Source organism: Gymnoscopelus microlampas (genome assembly GCF_963454915.1).
Source record: "Gymnoscopelus microlampas genome assembly, chromosome: 18".
Taxonomy (NCBI): domain Eukaryota; kingdom Metazoa; phylum Chordata; class Actinopteri; order Myctophiformes; family Myctophidae; genus Gymnoscopelus; species Gymnoscopelus microlampas.
In genome coordinates, this window is record NC_139955.1 from 32,204,577 (window position 1) to 32,217,930 (window position 13,354).

Below are 13,354 nucleotides of genomic sequence, written 5' to 3' on the forward strand. Positions count from 1 at the left end.
TCCAAAACTTTTCAATGGCCTAGGTAGAATGGAGGGGGAGTACAAAATTGAGCTAAAACCAGATGCTAAACCATTCGCCCTGTCAACACCCCGCCGTGTGCCATTGCCTCTTCTACCAAAAGTCAAGAGAGAACTAGCCCGTATGGAAGAGCTTGGAGTGATTTCAAAAGTAGAGCAGCCCACAGACTGGTGTGCTCCGATGGTCCCAGTACCAAAACAGGACAAAGAGGTCCGCATATGTGTAGACCTGACAAAGCTGAACACTTCGGTCAAAAGAGAAAGACACATGCTTCCTGCAGTGGAGCACACCCTGGGACAACTCGACGGCGCTAAAGTGTTCTCTAAGCTGGATGCAAACTCAGGATTTTGGCAGATCCCCTTGTCAAAAGAGTCAGCCTTACTCACCACTTTCATTACTCCTTTCGGGAGATACTGCTTCAACAGACTCTGCTTTGGTATCTCCTCGGCACCTGAACATTTTCAGAGGCGAATGTCTCAGCTGCTAGAAGGTCTGGATGGAGTAGTTTGTCAGATGGATGATGTCTTGGTCCACGCAGTGACACAGGCACAGCACGACACACGACTGTTGGCAGTACTGAGCCGATTGGAACAAGCAGGAGTGACATTGAAAAAGGAGAAATGTGAATTCTCCAGGTCCTCCATCAAGTTTCTGGGACAGATCATCGACGGAACAGGAGTACAAGCCGACCCAGACAAGGTGAGGGCTGTCATCAATATGGAGGAGCCCACAGATGTGTCAGGGGTGAGGCGTGATGAGGTACTCGTATACTATATCACATGTTCCAGGCAAAAATATTGCTACCGCTGACGTGCTGTCCAGGGCGCCGGACAGGACTACAGGAGATGGAAGTCTAGGGGTGGAGATTAACCTGTATGCCCATCAAGTGATGTCATGTCTTCCAGCCACAGACCACAGACTAAAACAAATCGAGGAGCACCAAGACAGGGATGAGGTCCTGAGACTAGTGAAACAGTACTGTATTAGTGGTTGGCCAGAAAAAAATGGTGTACCAGGGCCATGTTCTCCCTACTATAAACATGCAGGGGAGCTGACAGTGGAACAAGGCTTGCTGCTGAAAGGCACCCGTCTAGTGATTCCAAAATCTCTACAAAACGACATACTGGGAAAACTACACACCGCTCACCAGGGCATAGCGAAGTGTAGGGAGCGGGCAAAGCAGTCCGTGTGGTGGCCTGGGCTGAGCACACACCTTCAGCGGGTAGTGGAAGAGTGTGAGACATGTGCGAAAGAACGACAGAACCCCAGAGAAACGCTAATGCCAACTGCTTTTCCAGCTAGACCCTGGGAGATGGTTGGTGCAGATCTGTTTGAATGGCACAACAGTCAGTATTTGCTTATTGTGGACTACTTCTCAAGGTACATTGAGATAGCTGCACTGACTTCCACCACTGCAGCTGCAGTAATCGGACACTTTAAGTCCATATTTTCACGTCATGGAATAGCAGGGGAAGTTCGGACAGATAATGCCCCCCAATTCAGTGCAGACCTCTTCCGACAGTTCGCTTCAGAGTGGGGTTTCGCTCATACCACTTCCAGCCCCAGATATCCACAGTGCAATGGGGAGGCTGAAAAGGCAGTAAAGACAGTGAAGGATCTTCTGCAAAAAGGAACAGACCCATACATGGCTCTAATGACATATCGGGCCACTCCACTTGCCAATGGATATAGCCCGGCTGAGCTGCTTATGGGGAGGAAACTGCGTACCACCGTGCCAGTTCTCCCATCTTCCCTCAACCCAGGATGGCCAAATGTCACAGCACTGAGAGAGAAAGAACAGAGAGAGAGAGAGAAACAGCAGAGATGGTTCAACAACAGACACAGAGCCCATGACATGACCAGCCTACACCCTGGTGACCATGTCTGGGTTACTGATATGAAAGAAAAAGGGACTGTGACAGCCGGAGCCGACGCGCCACGCTCCTACCTCGTTGAGACCCCCAGAGGGATTCTACGGCGCAACCGAGGTCATCTCGTCACCTTACCAGGGGCCAGGACTGAACCTGAAGACCCACAGAATCCTGCTTCGCCAGATGACATCGCACCAGTCCATGAGTCAAGGGGCCAGGATACTGAGAGGCCCACCTCTACACCTCCCAGGGGCCAAGCGACAGAAAGGCGGTACCCTACCAGAGAGAGGAATCCCCCGAGGTACCTTATGGACTTTGAATCAAATAGAAGGTACCCTCGTGGCTCTGAGTGACCCGCACGGGGCATAATACTCCCCTCACTCAGATGAAGGAATGGGTAGTCTACCCTACCTTCATTGTTATGCTGGGAAAAAAAAAAAAACAGAAAAAAAAAAATGTGATACAATGGTGTTGTTAAAGACAGCTTGGAATATTTTGACTTACTTGTTATGCTGTGCACTAGTAAAAAGAAAAGAAAGAGAAAAGAGTGATACTATGGTGTTAAAGACAGCTTGGAATATTTTGATGGAGTTTAATAACTGACTGAAACAAACAAGCTAATCTACAATGCAAAAGGTGAACTGCTGAGATATCCTGTTATGGTATTAGCTATGTAGCCTACTCAGAAAGGAGGATGTGTTGGCAGAGCTGTTGTGTGAGCCTACGTCACCACCTACTGGTGGGGAATGTTAGGTAGAAGAGCCCGGATGTTAAGGGCCGGATGTATGTGTGTGCGGTTCTAAATAAATATGCAACACGCTAAAGAGATACTCTCGTCTACGCCTCATATTCCTTAATATGTTCTAACATGACACCTTCGGTCGAAGTGTCCTATCCATCCAACCCGTCGGTCGAAGTGTCCTATCCATCCATCCACCCCGTCGGTCGAAGTGTCCTATCCATCCATCCACCCCGTCGGTCGATAGTGTCCTATCCATCCATCCATCCCGTCTGTCGAAGTGTCCTATCCATCCATCCATCCCGTCTGTCGAAGTGTCCTATCCATCCATCCCGTCGGTCGAAGTGTCCTATCCATCCATCCCGTCGGTCGAAGTGTCCTATCCATCCATCCATCCCGTCTGTCGAAGTGTCCTATCCATCCATCCATCCCGTCTGTCGAAGTGTCCTATCCATCCATCCATCCCGTCGGTCGAAGTGTCCTATCCATCCATCCATCCCGTCTGTCGAAGTGTCCTATCCATCCATCCACCCCGTCTGTCGAAGTGTCCTATCCATCCATCCACCACGTCTGTCGAAGTGTCCTATCATCCATCCACCCCGTCTGTCGAAGTGTCTTATCCATCCATCCATCCCGTCGGTCGAAGTGTCCTATCCATCCATCCACCCCGTCGGTCGAAGTGTCCTATCCATCCATCCATCCCGTCGGTCGAAGTGTCCTATCCATCCATCCATCCCGTCGGTCGAAGTGTCCTATCCATCCATCCATCCCGTCGGTCGAAGTGTCCTATCCATCCATCCATCCCGTCTGTCGAAGTGTCCTATCCATCCATCGTTGGTCGAAGTGTCCTATCCATCCATCCATCCCGTCGGTCGAAGTGTCCTATCCATCCATCCACCCCGTCTGTCGAAGTGTCCTATCCATCCATCCATCCCGTCTGTCGAAGTGTCCTATCCATCCATCCCGTCGGTCGAAGTGTCCTATCCATCCATCCATCCCGTCGGTCGAAGTGTCCTATCCATCCATCCACCCCGTCTGTCGAAGTGTCCTATCCATCCATCCATCCCGTCTATGTAAGTGTCCTATCCATCCATCCATCCCGTCGGTCGAAGTGTCCTATCCATCCATCCACCCCGTCTGTCGAAGTGTCCTATCCATCCATCCATCCCGTCTGTCGAAGTGTCCTATCCATCCATCCCGTCGGTCGAAGTGTCCTATCCATCCATCCATCCCGTCGGTCGAAGTGTCCTATCCATCCATCCACCCCGTCTGTCGAAGTGTCCTATCCATCCATCCATCCCGTCTATGTAAGTGTCCTATCCATCCATCCATCCCGTCGGTCGAAGTGTCCTATCCATCCATCCCGTCGGTCGAAGTGTCCTATCCATCCATCCATCCCGTCTGTCGAAGTGTCCTATCCATCCATCCATCCCGTCTGTCGAAGTTTCCTATCCATCCATCCACCCCGTCGGTCGAAGTGTCCTATCCATCCATCCACCCCGTCGGTCGAAGTGTCCTATCCATCCATCCATCCCGTCTGTCGATGTGTCCTATCCATCCATCCACCCCGTCGGTCGAAGTGTCCTATCCATCCATCCACCCCGTCGGTCGAAGTGTCCTATCCATCCATCCACCCCGTCGGTCGAAGTGTCCTATCCATCCATCCACCCCGTCTGTCGAAGTGTCCTATCCATCCATCCATCCCGTCTGTCGAAGTGTTCTATCCATCCATCCATCCCGTCTGTCGAAGTGTCCTATCCATCCATCCCGTCTGTCGAAGTGTCCTATCCATCCATCCATCCCGTCTGTCGAAGTGTCCTATCCATCCATCCACCCCGTCTGTCGAAGTGTCCTATCCATCCATCCACCCCGTCTGTCGAAGTGTCCTATCCATCCATCCATCCCGTCTGTCGAAGTGTCTTATCCATCCATCCACCCCGTCTGTCGAAGTGTCCTATCCATCCATCCACCACGTCTGTCGAAGTGTCCTATCATCCATCCACCCCGTCGGTCGAAGTGTCCTATCCATCCATCCATCCATCCCGTCGGTCGAAGTGTCCTATCCATCCTTCCATCCCGTCGGTCGAAGTGTCCTATCCATCCATCCCGTCGGTCGAAGTGTCCTATCCATCCATCCACCCCGTCTGTCGAAGTGTCCTATCCATCCATCCACCCCGTCTGTCGAAGTGTCCTATCCATCCATCCACCCCGTCTGTCGAAGTGTCCCATCCATCCATCCACCACGTCTGTCGAAGTGTCCTATCCATCCAACTACCCCGTCTGTCGAAGTGTCCTATTCATCCATCCCGCCTGTCGAAGTGTCCTATCCATCCATCCATCCCGTCTGTCGAAGTGTCCTATCCATCCATCCATCCCGTCGGTCGAAGTGTCCTATCCATCCATCCCGTCGGTCGAAGTGTCCCATCCATCCATCCACCCCGTCGGTCGAAGTATCCTATCCATCCATCCGTGGAACGTGAGAACCATGTATGAGACATTACAAGTGGCAGCAATGATGAGGAACTACCAGTTGGTTCATGTAGAAAGTGAACTTTCCCAACACTGGCTACACTTGGTTGGTACAGATGATAAGATTATGACTATGGCATAAGTGGCATTCATCTTTATGGGTCAGTATTTATATTGTATTTGTTATTAGTGTCTTATGTCCTCTGAAACAATGTGGTTTATAGTGAGAACTTGTTTATATACTGTTAAACTGAAGATGATGGTCAATGTTGATGATCATTTTGGGGAAATTACAATAGTATATTGTGTTGTTATCAACTATTAATTAATTTCCCAGTCCCCACTGCGCTGGAGGAGTGACACATGCTTAATTGATTTGACTAATTCATTATTGGAAGCAGTTGTATTTCAGAATATTTGGGGACGATCCTCCACTCTGTGTCAGGAAATGTATTCCTACTGCTGTAGATCTGCCATGCTGCATTATCATGCATATAGTACATAATTACCTCAGTTATCAAACTGCAAGATTTTTGATTGAAGAAAACATTTGAATTCAGATCATAGTTTTACTGCAAAACATGGTGTTATTCTGTGAAATGTTTTGAAAAGGAAATCCCACAGCCTTCAGGTCTATGTCAGCTTGGCAGCTTCTTGAAGTGCGCATGGTACTTTATTTCCCTGTGTTTAACTTAAGGCAGAATTGCAGTCTTATGTGGTTGCTGTGCATCTGCCTCCAGGCACCACTTTATGTCGGGGAGGGGGGGGCGAATTTGCACTAACAATTAAATGAAAAATAAATATGAACCATTTAACCGTTGGTATTATCTGGTTACAAATGTCTTAACAGTTACCGGTTAAACGGTTAACCATGAACATTTGCTTATTTTCTTTTGTTTTCATAGGCCTGTGGCCCCCGACCTCAATTCATTTAACAATTTTGGGCCCCTGTCTAATCTAGTTGAATGCCCCTGGCCTAGTATGTCGAGGCGATAATCTCTCATCGTCTTCAGCACCTGGTCCAATCTGGGTCAAGAAAGAAAGAAAAATGCTCATTAGATTGTTCATAAAATAATATGATCATAAGTACCACATTCTGATTTTGGATTGTATAGTTACCTTGCCATGATGTAACTCCAAATGTGGGCGAGCAATCAAAAATAGTTGCTCCATTGGGTAGAAATTTTTCATTCAAAATGTGCATCTCGTTGTTGATCAAGATCACCATGTTTATGAAATACATCAACATGGTGATCTTGATCTTGTTCTTCTTCGGGCAAGAAATTAAACTTTTAAATGAAAAACGTAGATTGTCTTGATTAAAATGTAGCAGCGTCATGTGATTAGTGTGAACGGAACGAAATGACCAGGTCCAGGCCTGGATTTACAGAGGCTTATGTCTAAAAATATATTGAATGCAAATTCTCTCTCTCTCACACACACACACACAAAATAACAGCCACAACACTACCAACATAGTCACACTACAACCTGAAAGAAACGTGTTAGGGTTAGGGTTACACTACCAACATAGTCGTACTACACCCTGAAAAAAACTACCTTCTAGATTCAACCTGAAAACAATAAATACATATACAATTGTCGATTCCACAACCTCAAAAAAAAAAGCAGCAGAGCAACATCTTTAACCACATCAGCACACATACGACTCAATCAGCATCCAACATGCATACGCCACAAGCACCATCCAACAGACTGCAGCATGAAGCAACTGCAGCATCCAGCAAAGGAAAAGGAAACATTAGTTCCTAAAATTAGGTCCTACTATGAGGTGTCTTCAGAGGAAACCCCCGCCGGGCCGATGTCTTTGGCGGAGACCACCAGTGGAGACCACCGTAAGGCGACAGAAATCTGATCGCTCAGCAATCGAGCCACAGTGGAGGTCCACCTAAGACCAGGGTCAACCGCACGGAGGAATCCCCCCCCAGGCAGACAAATCCATGGATAGAGAGATCTCCATCTCTAAGGGCATCCCCGCCATCTCCTTGAGAACCTCAGTCTTCTGGGCACTCTGAGAGAGAGAGAGAGAGAGAGAGAGAGAGAGAGAGAAAGAAAGAAAGAAAGAAAGAAGTTTGCTTTAAAAAATATTATATTCAAAGATTTTCACAAATATTCATGATTTTTCTAAAATAGCAGATCTACAAGCTCATAGTGCGGCACTCGGTGCCGTGCTATGAGCTTGTATATCTGCTATTTTTGAAAAGTATAAAAGGTTAAAGTGGTTACAAATAAAATTATTGTGATTCTATATTAACACATTTTGCTGGGGACCCCCTGGAACCCCCCGCACTTTGAGAACCAACACTCTACAGCCCTTTCCCAATCAACAGGATTACCCTACCAGGTCTGCAGAGGAGAGACACGTGACCCACACATCATTTAACTTCCTCACAGGGTCAACAGCCTCAACAAACATATTTAAAACCCTTTTAGTCCTTGTGTATTGCTTTAAAAATGTCATTATGCACACAGAGGAAACATTGCAACACAATTGATCTGTCACTTCCAAACCAGCTGGTGACGTCAATCAGTCATTTGACTCAGCTCTGTCTGTCTGTCTGTCTGTCTGTCTGTCTGTCTGTCTGTCTGTCTGTCTGTCTGTCTGTCTGTCTGTCTGTCTGTGTGTGTGTGTGTGGTGTTGGTATCAAAATGTACTTTAAAACCCTTTAAGACCTGGAACACATCTGTACCATTTTTAGATTTGAGCTAAAAAGCTTTATTTTACACTTTGGCTATTCAAAAATAGCACTGAGTGCCGCGCTATGAGCTTGTAGATCTGCTATTTTTGAAAAATCGTGAACATGTGTGCAAATCTTTGAATATATATTTTTTTAAAGCGAACATTTTTAACTCAAATCTTTGCTTCTGGGACCCCCTAGAACAAAATATGTTGAGATGGGGGTCCGTGGCCAAATACATATACCGGCCAAATACAGACCCTTATAGGTCTGTAACTCTGACAGTGCATGTACAAATGTAACCAAATGGACCCTTATGGGTCTGTAACTCTGAAAGTGTACAAATGGAACCAAATGGACCCTTATGGGTCTGTAACTCTGAAAGTGTACAAATGGAACCAAATGGACCCTTATGGGTCTGTAACTCTGAGTTCCTCTTAGTATCCAGGGTGTTAACAGTCACATTGGATCTTAACGGGCCATAGAGAATGCTAATAAAACCCCTTGTAAAATCCATTGTCAGTGCTCTTTCAATTGGAGAGGTACCTATGTTAGTTGATAGTGTTGTGTGCGCCTGAGAATGAAATCCCTCACCTGTAAAAAATATGAAAAAATTGACCATATTTTTCTAGTATTTGATCAAACGACATGAGTATAGGACCCTCAGACACATTTCCTAATGTTGTTATACCACCATCTTTACAAGAATTAAACCCAGGGTCATTAAGGCCAGGAGGGAAGTCTGGGTTCCCCTGAATTGAGGTGAGAGGTGATGTTATTTTGGCTCGGCCCTCCAGGAGCCTCGTCACCCTCCACGCCCTAAGCGTGTTGGAAACAATTGGGGTTTTACAAAGTTTCTTCACTGTTTTAGGGTCTGTAAGAAACAAGAGATGCCGGAGAGGACAATCACACTGTGCAGTTTCAATATCTAGCCAAATTGAAGGCTGGTCACCCTTTAACCAGGCCGCTACAAACCGCAATAGGCTCTATGCACAGCAGCCATATTGGGAATGAATTGGGCCCCTTGCGTACTTCCTTCACAGGTGTTACCAATGATACTAATGAAGGCTCTGTTCCATTCTGGTCAGGGTGCTGATATTGTGCATGTTGGCTCACTAGAAACACTCCATTTTGGTTCCCAAATGGCCCCTTGTGTGTAACTCTGAGAGTGTAAAAATGTAACCAAATGGGCCCGTAAGGGTCCAATTGGTTCCATTTGTACACTCTCAGAGTTATGGGGGTCCTTGAAAATAAGACAACTACTGTGCCACACTAAATGGAACAGAGCCTTAATTAGTATTATTGGCAACACCTGTGAAGGAAGTAAGGAAAGGGCCCAATTCATTCCCAATATGGCTGCTGTGCATAGAGCCTATTGTGCAGCTGCCTGATACCACTTTATAAGATCTAGTCCACCCTCAGGAACAGACAGAACTTGTAATTTTGATCATTATAACCTGGGCCGTCTCTTGCTCCAAATGAACGAGCTCAGCCAGCCTTCAATGATCTTAACCACCTTGCTTGAGAGACAAATAGGAACCAGCGGACCCCCCATCTCAAAATGTGTTGTTCCAGGGACCCACCAGAAGCAAAGATTTGACTTTTCGCTTTTAAAAAATATATATATTCAAAGATTTGACAAATTTTCACAATATCTTTTTCAAAAATAGCCAAAGAAATCTTAAAATGACACAGATGTGTTCCCGGATTGAATGGGTTAACTCAACTATTATGTTATCTACACAATGACTCTTAATCATAAAGGAATTTCCAAACAGATCCCACAATATGTCACACACAGGCCCAGTTCATTCACAAATTATAAAAAGACAAAACATGATACAAATATGAACATCCCTCCTCCTCTACAGCAGTGGTTCTCAAACTTTTTCATGTCAAGTACCCCCAAAATGATATGTATTTGGCCGCGGACCCCCATCTCAAAATATTTTGTTCCAGGGACCCCCAGAAGCAAAGATTTGAGTTACAAATGTTTGCTTTAAAAAATATTATATTCAAAGATTTGCACAAATATTCACGATTTTTCTAAAATAGCCAAAGTATAAAAGGTTAAAGTGGTTACAAATAAGATGATTGTGATTCTATATTAACATATTTTGCTGGGGACCCCCTGGAACCCCCCAAGGACCCCTGGGCGTCCCCGGACCCCACTTTGAGAACCAACGCTCTACAGCCCTTTCCCAATCAACAGGATTACCCTACCAGCTCTGCAGAGGAGAGACACGTGACCCACACATCATTTAACTTCCTCACAGGGTCAACAGCCTCAATAAACACATTTAAAACCCTTTTAGTCCTTGTGTGTTGCTTTAACAAGGGAACCAGGAGACCTGGTACTGCCAGACCCCTAGTGGTTGAGATCTGGATGGCTTTGCATGACGTGTGTGCAGAGGAAAAGAGGGACAGACCGACCGACCGACCGACCGACCGACCGACAAAGCCTCATGTAGGCCGACCCCCTGGGTCTGGCAAAAATGTCATTATGCACACAGAGGAAACATTGCAACACAATTGATCTGTCACTTCCAAACCAGCTGGTGATGTCAATTAGTCATTTGACTCAGCTGTCTGTGTGTGTGTGTGTGTGTGTGTGTGTGTGTGTGTGTGTGTGTGTGTGTGTGTGTGTGTGTGTGTGTGTGTGACACCACAAGGTGTCGGCATCAAAATGCACTTTAAAACCCTTTAAAACCTGGAACGCATCTGTACCATTTTTAGATTAGAGCTAAAAAGCTTTATTTTACACTTTGGCTATTCAAAAATAGCAGATCTACAAGCTCATAGCGCGGCACTGAGTGCCGCGCTATGAGCTTGTATATCTGCTATTTTTGAAAAATCGTGAAAATGTGTGCAAATCTTTGAATATATATATTTTTTAAAGCGAACATTTTTATACAATGTGTCGCATCACGACGCATTGTGAGCTTGTAGATCTGCCATTTTCAAATGGCCGAAATGGCTGAAGTGTTTAATATATGTTTAGTAATAATCAAAATCTACAAAGTAACTAGTAACTTAAGTTTGCAAATAGTAGTGGAGTAAAAGTACAATAGTTGTCTCTTAGATGTAGTGGAGTAAAGTAAAAGTACTGCAAATTGGAAATATAATATATATATATATATATATATATATATATATGTATAAGTAAAGAAAAAAAGAAAAACTCACAAAGAAACCTCAGGTAGCTTCACCAGATAACCTCTGTGTAGTCATTAGAGCTGGATGTTCTGGTAGGATGTTCTACTATGAGAACCTCAGTCTTCTGGGCATTTAGGACACAAGAACGACCTCAGCACAGTCTGTGTCTCCACTCTGAGAAACAAAGAAAGAGAGAAAGAAAGACAGAAAGAAAGTAAGAAAGAAAGAAAGACAGAAAGAAAGAAAGAGAGAAAGAAAGAAAGAAAGAGAGAAAGAAAGAAAGAAAGAAAGAAAGAAAGAAAGAAAGAAATAATTAATTCAAGTGAGCGAGAGCCAGTCACAACATACACAGCCTAGTGTATTGGTTCTCAAAGTGGGGTCCGGCGACCCCAGGGGTCCTTGAGGGAGTTCCAGGGGGTCCCCAGCTAAATGATAGATTAGGAACAAATGGACCTTTATGGGTCTGTAACTCTGAGAGTGTACAAATGTAACCAAATGGACCCTTATGGGTCTGTAACTCTGAGAGTGTACAAATGTAACCAAATGGATCCTTATGGGTCTGTAACTCTGAGAGGTAAATTTGTACACTCTCAGAGTTACATTAACATAGATTTTACAGTAGTGGGGTCCCAGAGATAGAAATGGCATGAAATGGGGGTCCGTAGCCTAATGCATGTCAAACTGGGGGTCCTTCTTGAGATTAAAATGGTTGAGAATCACTGCTCACCTGTTTGTCTGGATGGAGAATTCATTCACTTGTGTTTTAAACAGCCTGCTCTTCACCAGCCTAATAAACACTGATATCTTTACCCATAACCATGTTCATGTGGACTAATGTTACTTTAGGAGTTGTTAAAGTTCACTTTTAAACTGTCTTTTTACTGCAAAACAATTAAACGTCGTGTTTGCTGCTTTGAGAGAGAGCGCGAGCGAGCGAGGCGGCAAACACCTGCTGTCCCTTTGATCTCTCACCGCAAAGCGGGCTGCTACTGTATGAGCAGATCTACAAGCTCACAATGCCTTGCACCGCGAGGCATTGTGAGCTTGTAGATCTGCTATTTTCAAATGGCCGAAATATATATATAGGGCTTAAGTGGCTACTGTAGGTTTTGTAATAATAATCAAAATCTACAAAGTAACTAGTAACTAAAGTTTTCAAACAATTGTAGTGGAGTAAAAGTACAATATTTATTTCTGGGATGTAGTGGAGTAGAAGTAAACGTACTGCAAATTGGAAATACTCGAGTAAAGTAAAAACATATATATATATCTCAAAATTGTACTCAAAGTAGCCTACAGTACTTGAGTACATGTACTCGTTACTTTCCAGCACTGACTAGGCCTGTCATGAAATGAATACCAAGGACCTCAATGGAAAAAAAACAAGGCCTTTTAGACAAAGTATTATAAATGTAATTGTGATGTTTTACATTGTTTTGCCTAATAAAACACAGCTCAATAAAACACATTATATATTCACTTCACACATCCTACTAGTTGCAATTGTGAAATTACTCGCAATTCCATCAAAAAAAAACTCACCTGCTTGGAGATAATTGTCTTGTTTTAGCGTTTTAACAGCTTGTTCCACCTCCCTGGTTACTCTACTCGACGTCCATGTGGAATAATGTTACATTATGAGTGGTTTAGTTAACTTTTTAACACTCTTTTTTACGTCCAAACATTAAACAGAGCTGCGTCACAAACGCTCGTTCGTATTTGCCGCTCTGTGTGTGTGTGTGTGTGTGTGCGTGGGTGAGGCGGGGCTAAACGCTGCTGGCGCTCTGGCTTTGATCTCACCCGCAAAGCCACCTGCGCTGGGCGTGGGCGGTGACGTAACGAAGAGTGGACACTGAGCAGATCTACAAGCTCACAATGCGTTGCGTGGCAACGCATTGTGAGCTTGTAGATCTGCTATTTTCAAATGGCGGCAATGTTTATAGGGCTGAAGTGGTTAATGTATCTTTAGTGATAATAATCAAAATCTACAAAGTAGGCCTAACTAGTATAAAGTTTTCAAATAATTGTGGTGGAGTAAAATTATGATATTTGCCTCTGAGATGTAATGGATGAGAAGTAAAAGTACTGAAAATTGCAAATACTCCAGTAAATAAAAAAATACCTACATATTTTTGACATATCAAATATTTTACTGAGAATAAAGGGTGAAAATGTGAATTACATTAATAAATATGATTGACAGATTCATATGGTAGAATAATTAAATTAATACCATTATGGTAGAAGGGTGCAATTTCAGACAATTAAGGCACAGAGGAGATAGCTGCCTAAAATAAAATAAAATATTATTCACAGACTGTCTCACACAGACTGACATTGTACTTATATTCACAGGTTGACTGTTAATTCTGCACAATCACCATTGATACACAAATCAGTG